This window comes from Aedes albopictus, chromosome 2 (assembly GCF_035046485.1).
Source record: "Aedes albopictus strain Foshan chromosome 2, AalbF5, whole genome shotgun sequence".
NCBI lineage: Eukaryota > Metazoa > Arthropoda > Insecta > Diptera > Culicidae > Aedes > Aedes albopictus.
The window spans coordinates 286,556,032-286,569,508 of record NC_085137.1 but is presented as its reverse complement, the minus strand read 5'-3'; the positions used below and the strand labels follow the sequence as shown (position 1 = coordinate 286,569,508).

Genomic DNA, 13,477 nt, shown 5'->3' with positions numbered 1-13,477 from the left:
ATCAAGTATTAGCTTGATTTCTGCATTTTTCTTATAAAGTATAGATCGAAACCTTTCATTTAACACATTGGTAGTTTTCATTGGATTTTTGGTTATTTGTATAAAAATGATTTCCCTTACACAGTTCGACCGCTGCTGTCGTCAAGAACAGACGGAGATAAACGTGCGCTCTGCAGTGCGGGATCGCTTTGTTCGAAGCGCGTGCTTTATAGAATTTTTCTATTGTCGGTGGGTCACACTTGTCTCGGGCCGGTGGTGCTTTTTGTGCGTTGGAAGCCAATTATCATCGGTATGGGCGAAGTGATGATAGAAAATACCGTTCAATTTCGGTTCCCTGCGACAAGCCCACGGCCGTCGTGGGTTGAGATTGCTGGCTTTATTTCATTTTTCATTTTCATTTTGCAGCATTTGGTGGGGCAATGAGAGCGCAAGTCAGTCCAAAGCCGATGATAAGGAGGGGTAATGGCTGAATAGTCTTTGCTGACCACATAAACGCCATGGGATAGGAAAAGGGTATTTTGGTGTGGGATTAGGGTGTTGGTGCAGACTTGACGATATCAATGCTATTCAGATGCAAAATAATTTTAAGGCTCAATAGTGAATCGCATACCTTCCAAAACCAAAAAACAATAATCCACAAAATACCAAGCAAGTCATAGAAAGAAAAAGCGCCCGATTGTTTATTTTGTCAATTATAACAAACGGAAACTTCTACCCTCTCCGACTCGCCAGTCACCCCGGAAAAAATGTCCCTTCAGTTCTGGAAAATATATTATCCCCAATTAAGCCTTTAATCGAATTGTCCGCGTGGTCTTGTAGTACCCCTGCTAGGTAAGAATCAGTCATTGCCATGCATATTAAATGCTAGACATGACCCCATGGATAGCATTTGCATATGTAAAAGCTTTGTTGATGTGACTTTCCTATTAGGCAATTCTCTCATCTCATGTTTGTCTTCAAAACCTTATCAAGCTTAGAAAATTGAAGTTGATAAACAACACATTACAAGGTTCGAATTCCCATAGAATGAGATCATTCATTCGCACTACAACACCATAGGAGATAATACCACATTGGCTGATTACAGTACAAATGTGAAAAATCTCCCTTTTCCCCCTATCCGCAACCCGGGGATGCGCCCTGTTGGATTTCGAAAGCCTCGGAGAATATTACAAACCTTCAATGGCATTCCCATAAACTAACCCACATTGCCCATTCAGGGGTCTGACTGGGCCTATTACCCTCCCTCAGTTTGTAATATTCTCTCCAACGTGGAATTATATTTTCCCGGCACATAAATGACTTCGACAAATGTTCGATATACACAGCAAAAATTATTGTAATCTGCCTCGATGTAATGCGCCCGATGTATTAAAAAACCTATGTAATCGCTTTTTCCAGATACACAATTACACTGGTTTTGCGCAGAATCACATCTGTCTGAACTTTACACAAAAAACAAATAACTATTCTCATTTCCGTTGTATCTGTGTAATATTCTCATCGAGAAAATGTGAATATTACACAGAAACAGATGCAACCAACTGGTTACAACAAACGATGTATACGATTACACAAAATCGATGTCATATCGCATCCGCTGTGATACGATAATCAGTCTCGCAACACTGTACCGCTTTTGTTGTGATAGAAATCTCGTTCGCCATCAAGCTGCCATATTGTTTTTATCCATCGCATCGCAGCTGTTGTTTCGGTTGTTTCTCTACTTTTGGTAAGTTTTGAAGTAATTTGGTACTAGGATAACTAATATTTATATTGAATTATCTCTTTTAAAACATTTGCAGGCGAATTACGGTACCACCGAGTCTGGGTGCTGCGTCCCAGACCGAGCGGAGGAGTGGTTAAAAATTTGAGGCGGAATGGAGGGAAAGTTATTGATGAGGGCATCGGGTCCCGTTTCACCAGCAAATCCGTCGAGTCCGACGAACGATATCCCGGTGCGAGGGAGAAGTCACTTGTGGTTGATTCTACCAGCCGCAACAGTGTCGACCGCCGTAATTATTTGAGCAACCTGAACAAATGTAGGCAGCGCGACGCCAACATGTCCGGATCCTCCTTCACCGACACCGCAGCAACTGCAACAGAACCAGAAGTGCTGAGTCTCCAACGCCGTATATCCACTATAGAAGATGTTCGAATAATGTTGCAAATCGAGAAAGCCCTGGCTGCAGGGCCGGCCAGGCTACCCGTTCCGGGATGCACCGAACTCTGATCAGCATTACTTTTGACAAAACAGCAAAAAGGTAAGAAAATAGGTATAAGTACCCATAGTCTAGTAGTTTGTGATTCGATCCATAGTTCTCTAGATTAGTGGTTTTCAACCCATTCCCTTCCTAGAATGGCAGGCTTGCTACCTCCGTACACGGCCAGCGAGGTTGTATTTCCCCCGGTGAGGAGTTCCCCACTGGTTGAAAATCACTGCAACCATGGGAAGCAGGGTGATGGTGTCCAATAGATGATTCGTAATTGTGGAATCCAGGATCTCGGACCTTGTTTGAGGGCAATTTCTTTTCCGCCTCCCATATAGTTGTACCTGGATGTCGGTTCTGAGAGGTGCAATGAGTTCCGATTACTCTATTAATAAATTCAGGAAGTACGTTATAAAGTACTTCTGAAATTCCGCCAGGACCTGGGATTTATACAGGAATTTTTCGAAATTGCTTTAACCGAGGCCTTAGCCATTCTTCCGATTTTTTCCTGAAATTCTTTCTAAATGTACGTAATTCTTGCAGAAGATCCATGAGGGTTCCCTCCAGGCTTTCTTCCGCAATTCCTGAAGGAAATCCTTGCGGAATTCTTTTTCGAATTCCCTTCCGGATGGTTTTAAGCCATCCGGGAAGCCTCCAGGAAGTCCTTCCGAGATTTCACAAGAAATCACTTCCAAGATTCTTATAGCAATTCCATCCATGATTTCTCTAAGAATTTTCTCCGGTACGGAAATCCCTTTGGGCCCGTTTATACAGTATGTAGTCTCTGAGGGAAGGGGGGATTCTGGCCAAAGTCTACGCTCCATACAAATTTTCAAAATTAGTATGGACAGAAGTTGACGAGGGAAGAGGAGGCCGGGGCTGTCCTGAAATGTCCAAAAATTGCTTAATCAATTCTAGGAGTTCCTTCCGGATTGATACATGAATTTGCGGGTCCTTCTAGCTGTATGTCAAAAAACACGGCAGGCAGTATGTTCGCCGGGACAATTAGTAAATAAATTCCTCCAGGAGCTCCTTCGGGAATTTTCCTATAAATCCGAGAAGATCTTTCTAGAATTCCTAAGCAGATCCTTTGGTAATTCCTCGAGGAAATCCTTCGGAAATACTTCAAGGAATACCTTTATAATTGCTCAAGAAGTTCCTTCGGGAATTGATCGTGAAATTCATTAGGGAATTCCACCGATGATTGTTTTTAAATTTTTGTTTTTTATTTTTATTCTTTTGAAAATTCCCCCAAGCGTGCCATTTAGAAATCTAACAGAAGCTTCGAGAATTCCTCGAAGCTACTTCGGAACTTTCTCTAGGAGTTTCTTTGGAAACTCATCCGGAGTTTTTTCGTGAGTTCTTCCAGGAATTTCTTCATGAATTATCCCTGGAGTTCCTTCGGAAATTCTTGAATTCCTGCAGAAGTTCTTTTAGGAATTTTACAGGAGTTCCTTTGGGAACTCCGCCAAGAGTTATTTCGGAAACTTCTTGAGGAGTTCCTTTGGGAGTTTGTTCCAGGAGTTGTTTCGGAAAATTCAGCATGAGTTCCTTAGGGGATTCTTTCGGGAATTGTTCCTTGAGATGCTTACGGAATTGCTCCAAGAGTTCCTTACGGAATTTTTTCAGAAATTTCTTCAGCAGTTCCTTGAGGAATTCTTAACGAGTTCTTTCGGGAATTCTTCCAGGCGTTTCTTTGGAAATTCCTCCAGCAGCTCCTTCGGGGATTTGCCTAAGGATCGTGTGTAGATTCTTCGGGAAAGTTCCTTCGGAATTTGATCTGGAAATTCATTAAGAAATTCCACTGTTAGTTCCTTTGGAAATTTCCGCAGGTGTTATTTTGAGAATTTCAGCAGAAGCTTCGAGAATTCCCCGAAGTTGCTTCGGGACTTTCTCTAAAAGTTGCTTCGGAACATTCTCTAGGTGTTTCTTCGGAAACTTGTCCAGGAGTTTCTTTGCGAGTTCTTCCAGGTATTCCGTCATGAGTTCCCACGATAGTACCTTCGGAAATTCTTTGAAGTGTTCCTTCGAGAATTCCTTCAGGATTTCCTTCAAAAGTTCTTTCAGGAATTCCTCCAGGGATTCCATCGGGAATTCTTCCAGGAGTTCCTTCGGGAAGTACTCCAGGAGTTTGTTTGGAAATTCATCCAGGAGTTCCTTCACAATTCTTCCAGGATTTCCTTCGGGAATTCCTCCAGAAGTTGCTTCGGGGATTGCAGAATTTCTGCTGAACATTCCTTGGGAATTCCTTAGGTGTTCCTTCAGGAATTCCTGCAGGAGCTCGATCTTTCGGGAATTCCTCTAGGAATACCTTTATAATTTCTCAAGAAGTTCCTTCTGATATTGATCGTGAAATTCATTAGGAAATTTCACCAATAATTATTGTGTAAATTGCCCCAGGCGTTCCTTAGGGAATTTCAACAGAAACTTCGAGAATTCCCTGAAATTGCTTCGGAACATTCGCTAGAAGATTCTTCGCGAGTTCTTCGAGGAATTCTCTAATGAATTCCCTTGGAGTTCCTTCGGAAATTCTTTCAGAAGTTCCTTCGGGAATTTCTCCAGGAATCATAATTTATTTTTATTATCGAGATTTTCAGCCCTCGGCTGGTTCATCTCGTCCAAGAGTACCTTCGAAATCTCCTCCGAAAATTCTTCAAAAAGATCCTTCGGGCATTTTTGCAGAAGTTCCTTCGAGTATTCCTCGAGGAGTTTTTTCGGAAATTGCTCCATTTAGCTCCATGCGTGTTCAAAATAAACTTTTGAAAAATCTTCCAGCAGTTCCTTCGGAGATTTCAGAATTTCTCCTGAAAGTCCTTCGAAAATACCTTCACATGTTTCTTCGGAAATTCCTCCAGGAGTTCTTTCGGGAAATTCTGCATGAGTTCCTTCAGGAATTCTTTGAATTTCTCTTTGAGACCCTTACGAATCTGCCCAGAAGTTCTTTACGGAATTCTTTCGAAAATTCCCTTGAGAATTCTTTCGGGAATTTCTCCTGCAGTTCCTAGGGGGATTCTTCCAAAGTTCTTTCGAGAATTCCTCTCGGAGTTCCTTCGGCAATTCCTCCAGTAGCTCCTTCAGGAATTCCTCCAGGAGCTTCTTCGGGAATTCTCCCAAGTATCCAACAAGTCCTTCGAGAATTCCTGTGCAGATTCTTCGGGAATTCCTCAAGGAAATCATTCGATAATTCCTCCAAGGGTTCTTTCGGGAATTCCTCTAGAAATACCTCAAGAAGTTCCTGCAGGATTTGATCGGGGAATTCATTAAAAATTCCTCCGATAATTCTTTTGGAAATTCCCCCAGGAGTTCATTTGAGGAAACAGAAGTTTCGAGAATTTCGCGAAGTTGCTCCGGAACTTTCCTTAGGAGTTTCTTCGCGTGTTCATTCAGGAATTCCCTCCGGAGTTCCTTGGTTGATTAATTGATTTGTCTTTATTAAAGAGACTTTCAGCCCTAGGCTGGTTCGTCTCTGTAACGGAGTTCCTTGGGAAATTATTCCAAAGGTTCCAAAGGGAATTCCTCCAAGATTATCTTCAGGAATTCCTCCAGGAGTTCTTTCGGGATTTTCTCCAGGAATTGTTTCGGAAATTCCTCCTGGAGTTCCTTCGGGAATTTTCCAGGAGCTCCTTCGGGAATTCCTCCAAGAGTTCATTTGAAAACTCCTAGAGGAGTTTCTTCGAGAATCCCTCCAGAAGTTCCTTCGGGAATTCAAAGAGTTCTTTTGGGAATTGATCTATCCGTATTTTCGGAAATTTCTCCAAAAGTTCCTTCGGAGATTCCAGAGTTTCTCCTGAAAAATCCTCGGGAATTCCTCCAGGGGTTCCTTTGGGAATTGCTCAAAGAGTTCCTTGCAAAATTGCTTCAGGAGCTCCCTATTCAATTCTCTCGGAAACACCTTCGAAAATGCTTTCAGGAATTCCTCCTTCAGCTCATTCGGGTATTTCTCGAGGAGTTTTTTCGGGAATTCCTCCAGGTGGTCATTCAGGAATTTTTGCAAGAGTTGCTTCGGGAATTCCTCGAAATGTTCAGTGTTCCTTCGGAACTCCATCTAGGTTATTCTGGAGGAATTCCTCAAGGAGTTCATTCGGGAATTCCTCCAGGAGTTCATTCGGGAATTTCTCCTAGAGTTCATTTGGAGATGCCTTCAGGTGTGCATTGAATTTTGCAAGGTGACGTCACGAATGAACGTTTGGTTCATTCTCGTTCGTCCCTTCCTTTTCCATATCACGTGAATTTTGACGTTTTCCGGTGGTTTATTTTATGCAAAATTCTATTGCGGATTTTTTTCAGGAGTTCTTACAAGAATTCCTAAATCCTAATTTGGAAATTCATCCAGAAGCTACTTTGGGATTTTTTTAAGAAGTTCATTCGGGAATTTTTCTAGGAGTTCTGTTAGGATTTTCACCAGGAGCTCTAACGAAATCCCTCCAGGAGTTGCTTCGAGAATTTCTCCGGAAATTTCTCCAGTAGTTCCTTCGAGGATTCCTGAAGCAATCCCTCCAGGAGATCCTTCTTCCGATACTTTAGAATATCCTTCAAAACTTCTCCAAGAGTTTCAACGGAAATTTCTTGACGAATTTCTTCAGGAATTCCTGACAAAATTTCTTTTGAGAATTCCTCTCAGAATTCTTTTGAAAATTGAATTCCTTCAGGAGGTCCTTGAGAAATTCCTTCAGAAGATCCTTTGAGAATTCCTAAGCAGATCCTTTCGGAATTCAGATAGTTCATCTTTTTTTAAGTAGTTTAAGTTTCGTGAAACACCTGGAGTTCCCGCGATTTTTTCTCCAGGAGTTCTGAAATTCCTCCAGGTGTTCCTCGGAAATTCCTCTAGGAGTTCATCGGGAATTCTTCCATGAGTTCCTCGAGAATCCCTCCAAGAGTTCCTCGAGAATTCCTCCAGGAGTTCCCCAGAAATATCTGCAGCAGTTTTGTGGTTATATCTCCAGAAGTTCCTCGGTTACTCCAGGTAATCCTTGGAAATTTCTCCGAAAGTTCATCAAGAATTTCCTCGAGGATTCATCCAGGAGTTTCTCGGAAATTCTTCCAAGAGTTTCCAGAAGATCCTCGGGAATTTCTCCATGAGTTCCTTGAACATTTTTCCGGGAGTTCCTCAAGAATTTTTCAAGAATTTCCTCGAGAATTTCTCCTGAAGTTCCTCGACAATTGCTGCAGGAGTTCCCCGAGAATTTCTTCAGGAGTGTCCCAGAAATATCTGCAGGAGTTCAGGAGTTTTTCGGGAATATCTCCAGAAGTTCCTCGGGAATTCCACCAGGAGTTCCTTGGAAATTTCCCCGGAAGTTCATCAAAAATTTCCTCGAGGATTCATCCAGGAGTTCCACGAGAAATCCTACTGGTGTTCTTCTGAATTTCTACTGGTGTTCCTCTGAATTCCTCTAAAAGTTCCTCGGAAATTCCTCCAAGAGTTCCTCGGCAGTTACTCCAGGAGTTCCTCTGGAATTGCTCCTGAAGTTCCTTGGAAATATCTCCAGGAGTTCCTCGGATATTCCTGTACTAGTTCCAAGGGAATTCCTCCCAGGAGTTCCTCGCGAATTCTTCCAGGAATTCCTTTGGAACTCCTCTTAGACTTCCCCAGGTATTCATCCACGTGTTCCTTCCTTTGTGAATATCTTGTGAATATCTTAAGAAATTCCTATAAAATTCCTCCGGAAATACCTGTAGGAGTTCTTCGGAAATATTAGCTGAAGTTCCTAGGGAATTTCTTCTGGAGTGCCTTGGGAATTCCTCCAGGAGTTCCTTGGACATTTCTCCGGGAATTGTTCTTCAGGGGTTCCTCGTAAATTCCTTCAGGAGTTCCTAGAGAATTCCTCTACGAGTCCATCGTGAATTATTCCTGGAGTTCCTCGGAAATTGCAGCAAGATTTCCCCGAGAATTTCTTTAGGAGTTCCCCAGAAATATCTGCAGGAGTTTTTCGATTATATCTTCAGAAGTTCCTCGAGAACTCCTCCAGGAGTTCCTTGGAAATTTCTCCGGAAGATCCTCAAAAATTTCCTCTAGAGTTTATCCACGAGTTTCTCGGAAATTTCTTCAAGAAATTTCTATGAAATTCCTCCAGAAGATCCTCGAGAATTTCTCCAGGAGTTCTCCAGAAATATCTGCAGGATCTTTCGGGAATATCTCCAGAAGTTCCTCGGGAATTTCTTGGAAATTTCTCGGTGAATTTCTCCGAGGATTCTTCCAAGAGTTCCTCGGTTATATTATCGTCGCACCACCAAATCGAAGTCGTCGCTAGAAGCACATGCAAAGTTGCAGCTGCGAAGTAAATTTGAATCTATTTTTTTCTGTTGCGCATCATTAAGCTGATTAAGAGCAACAATATTCACTAATCCAAATTGAGTTGCGATATTTCTAAGTAGGTTAAAAATCAATTTTCGCACGTTCGGTCACTTTGTATTTCGACCAAAAGCATAATATCTTCAGGAGTTCCTCGAGAATTCCTCCAGGAGTTCCTCAGGATTTCTTCCAGGAGTTCCTCGGGAATTGCTGTAGGAGTTCAGGAGTTCCTCGGGAATTTCTTCAGAAGTTCCTCTGAAATTTCTGTAGGAGTTGCTCTCAAATTCTCCTCGGGAATTCCTCAAAGAGTTCGTAGGGAATTCTTCCTGGAGTTCCTCGGAAATTCCTCCATCAGTTCCTCGAGAATTGCTCCAGGAGGTCCCCAAAAATATTTGCAACAGTTCTTTGGGAATATCTCCAGAAGTTCCTCGAGAATTCCTCCAGGAGTTCCAGGAGTTTCTTCGAAAGCTCCTCAGGAATTTCTCAAGAATTTACTCGAGGATTCATTTAGGAGTTCCTAGGAATTTTTCACCAAGAGTTCTTCGGGAATTCTTCTTGGAGTTCCGCGGGAATTCCTTCTTAAGATCCTCGGGAATTCCTTCAGGAGTTCCTCGGAAATTCCTCCAGCAGTTCCCCGAAAATTCGACCAGGAGTTCCTCAGAAATTCCTCCAGCAGTTCCTCAGGAATATCTCCAGAGGTTCCCCGGGAATTGCTTCAGAAGTCCCTCGGAAATTTCTCCTGGAGTTCCTTGGGAATTGCTGCAGGAGTTTCTCGTAAATTGCTCCAGCAGCGCCTCAGGAATTCCTCCAGGAATTTCTTGATAATTCCTTCTGGAGTTCTTCGGGTATTTCTTCAGAAGTTCCTCGTGCCTCCAGGAGTTCCTTGAAAATTTTTTCGGGAGCTTCTCAGGAATTTCCCACAAATTTCCTCGAAGATTCATCCAGGAGTTCCTAGGAATTTTTTTTCAAAAGTTTCTCTGAAATTACTCCTCGAGGATTCAACCAGGGGTTTCTCTTTTTTGTGAATTTCAACTGCAGGAGTTGCAAATTCCTCCAGTAGTTCCGTCTGGAGTTCCTAGGGAATTGCAGCAGGAGTTCCTCGGAAATTGCTCCGTTAGCTCCTTGGGGATTCCTCCAAGAATTCCAAGGACATTCCTCCAAGATTTTTTTTGAGAATTTCTTTATTTCTTCAGAAGTTCCTCGAAAATTCTTCTAGGAGCTCTCATCATCAGGAGTTCCTTGGGAATTTTTCCAAGTGTTCCTCGAAATCCATACAGGGTTTCCTCGAAAATTCCTCTAGAAATTCCTCGGTAATTGCTCCAGGAGTTCCTCTGATATTACTTCAGGATATCCTCAAGGATTGCCCCAGGAGTTCCTCTGGTATTACTCTAAGAAATCCTCGAGAATTGTTCCAGGATTTCTTCGGGAATTGCTTCAGGAGTTCCTATTCCTAGGTAATTGCTCCAGAAGTTTCTTGGGAATCTCCTGGACGAATTTCTGTGGAACTCCTGGAGGAATTCCAGAAGAACTCTTGGAGCAACTCCCAAAAAATCCCTAATCAATTCTGGACGAATTCCCGAGGGACTTTTGGAAAAGCAACTCCTGGAGAAATTCCTGAGGAATTCCCGAGGAACTATTTGAAGATTTCCCGAAGAACACCTGGAGGAATTTCCGAGCAACTTCTGGACTTCTGGAGCAGTTGAAGGAATTGTGGTAGACCTGCGGGAGGAAATCCCGAGGAACTCCTGGAGAAATTCCTGGGGAACTCCTGAAGGAAAATCCTTGAAACTTCTGGATGAATTACCGGGGAAATCCTGGGAATACTGCCGTGGAATTCTGGAAAACTGGACGCATTTCCGAGGAGCACATAGAGGAATTTTCGAGGAACTCAAAAGCAACTTGTGGAGGAACTCCTGGAGATATTCTCGAGGAATTCTTGAAAGAATTGGCTAAAAGTAACTCCCGAGAAATTTTTGAGCAACTTCTGAAGGAATTCCTTAAAAACTCCTTCAGGAATTTCCGAAGAACTGCTGGAGGAATTCTCGAGGAGCTCCTGAAGAAATTCCCGAGGTATTCCTGGAGGAATTCCCGAGAAACTGTTGGAAGAACTCCCGAGGCACTCCTGGAAAAAATCTTGAGGAAATCCTGCTATAATTTACACACAGACTGTGATTCACAAGAAACTTCTGTAGGAATCCCCGAGGAACTTCTGCAGTAATTGCCAAGGAAGTATTGCAGGAATTCCCGAAGAACTCCTGGAGGATTGGGGAAGTCGTCCTGCAGGAATTCCTTGATAAACTCCTGCAGATATTCCCGGGAAGGGAATAACTTAAGAACTCCAGAATTAATCCCCGAGTAACTCCTGGACGTATTCCAGAGAAGATTTTGGAGGAATTCCCGGGAACATCAATCAGATTTGAACTATATTGAGAATTAAAAAAAACAATATGTATTCAAAAGTGTCAGAAGTAGCCCCGCACGATGGTATTATGATTCCTTGCCTAATTTAATGCTGAAGCATATTGAGTAACTGATTGATTTCCAGGCAAAACAGGCACCGAGATTACACTAGGAAAACATCTTAAGGTACACCGGGGCAAGTTGAAACGGGTGGGGCAAGATGAAACAGCGGGTTAACATTATGTTATCCAATGATGGAAAACAGCTTGAATGCCATAACACAATGTTTTTGATACAAGCAATCTTTTGACGAAAGAAAAATTTCCAAAATGTATTAAAATCTTTTTTTTTTTTTTTTTTTTTTTTTTTTTTTTGAAGAGTGACCAGGTGGAGCTGCAGGACAGCTGATAGCAAAGCCTGGACCCTTTCCCAACTTTCCCCCTACTAGGACCAATACTCACGATGGACTAGACGATGTCGTCAACTTGAGCAAAGTGTGTAGTAATTAGTATTGGGTCGTAGTAGTTTTTAAAAAAAGCTCTGTTTTAACTATTCCCATCGCACTAGTGTTTTGCCCGAATGGAAGCTCCAAAGATGAATTGATAATTGAACAATAATTCAATAATCGAAAATCTCCGTGGTCACTGGACAACATTCAGAGAGAAAAAAGGCTGTCTATGTTAACGCTTCAAAGTACTATTTCTAGGAAATATTACAAAGAAGAGCAAAAAAATATATGTCATAGCTAATTTTTAAAGATTTGATATTTCTGAAAATTATTCGGAGACAGCTACCAGAGCTAGCGTTTTTGCCGATATGGGCAACTAGTTTTTCTGACAGCTTCTCCAAACAACAATCAAATAATATCCTAAGTTATTTTATAATATATTCTGAAAATTATTTCAAGCTGATTACCAATAGTGTCAATAACCGATGTTGGTCATTGACAGCATCAGCATAATCCCCAAATAACTTTCATATTAGTGTTAGATAACACTTTTTGAGCTTCCATTCGATGTTGCAAATCAGTCAAATTGTGTTCTTGATTTCGCTAGTCGTCTTCTGCATATCTGTGATCATCTCAGTCCGAAGTATTCTTATATCCACCATAACCCTTTACATTGTCAACCGTCCTAAGTCCTAAAGAAACATGTAACTAAATTCCTGCTTTCTTTTTGGTCAGTGTTATAATACCGTCTAGGATATAAAAACAAAAAGGTTCAGTCAGCTGATCTTTGTGTCAAAAATTAAAATGATAAAGATTGTTTGTCTACTTTTATATATTCATCCCTACAAAACCTATAAAAATAAGAAATACAAATATAAACTCATTTCTAAAATCAACAGTTTAGTCTATACCTAATCAGTCCATAATTTTCTAATGGTAATGTATTTAATTGTTCACATAACCTAATCTGTAAGGCTGTAAGTCAACTTATCCTAGCGTCCCCTGTCCTCGGTACTTTCGAATTCAAGTGATGAATGAAGAGTGTAACGCAGAGACCTCCCCTACCCACTCTTGCGTTACATAAAATTTAATTGTTAAATTTCAAGAATTCAAAGAATGCAAAGAGTAGGTCTATGCAAGCTGAATTATAACTTGTGATAAATGCACAACGGATACTCCTTTGGTTCCCATTAGCACTTACGGCCGATTCCTTCACTTGCGCTAACTCGTAAACCAGATATATCTAGCTCAAAGTCCAAGTGAATAAACTGGCGCTAAAGTGCTAATGGGTTAAGCCCTCCCATCGCGTCAAGATCGAATATCCAGGGGGAGGGTAAAAATTTCCAAAATGTATTAAAATCTATTTCAAAACTTCGTGTTTCATCTTGCCCCACCCGTTTCAACTTGCCCCGGTGTACCTTACTCTTGCTTTGACTAATTTCTACAAAATTAGCTATTTAATCCGAATTTTGCTATTTATTAATGCTAATGATTATTAATGAATATTTGTATATTTCAGAATGACGGTGCCGCTGTCTTCAAGCGGTACTTTATTCACCGCTGCCGTCAGAATGGTCGCCCAGCAACTTTGTGCCCGCAGAACCAACTTTAATTATTATATAATAATCATTCTTATAAGTAAATTAAATTTTATAAAAAAAATCTACAATACAAATAAAATTTCCCTTTAGAATATACTTTTTCTGATTTTCCTCCTGAATAGCTGATTAATTTGTATTTCATCTTATTTCGACTTAAATTTTGTGTATCTTCAAAACCCTAGTGGTTTTCAGCTACACATTTTTTTTTTCGTCGAAAAAAGATGAAATTCAATTTAATCATCCATTCAGGAGAATTGGCAAGCGTTTACATCGTTTCCTTAGGTACATTGCAAGGATTACATCGTACCGTGTACGTCGAATAAATTACATCGCAATAATTACATCGGATCTGTTTATTACATCAACAGCCGTCGAGTACATCGGGCTGTGTAATATTCATCAATCGATGTAACGACCTGGTTGCAGCGATTTCGATGTAATATTCAACAACTTTTTTTGCTGTGTACTATGCAGCGTCATGATCAGTATAACAATATCAGATGACTTGGAGATCTGATTCTTACAGACT

General features: G+C 41.2%; 1 long non-coding RNA gene across 1 annotated transcript; it reads left to right on the top strand.

Moving 5' to 3' along the window:
* Nucleotides 1–1,324: 1,324 nt before the first annotated feature.
* LOC115264764 (uncharacterized) lies at nucleotides 1,325–13,421 on the top strand. Its single transcript, XR_009997778.1, has 3 exons — nucleotides 1,325–1,732; nucleotides 1,806–2,264; nucleotides 12,867–13,421. It is a non-coding gene; the product is annotated as an uncharacterized LOC115264764 (long non-coding RNA).
* The last annotated feature ends 56 nt before the right edge of the window (nucleotides 13,422–13,477 follow it).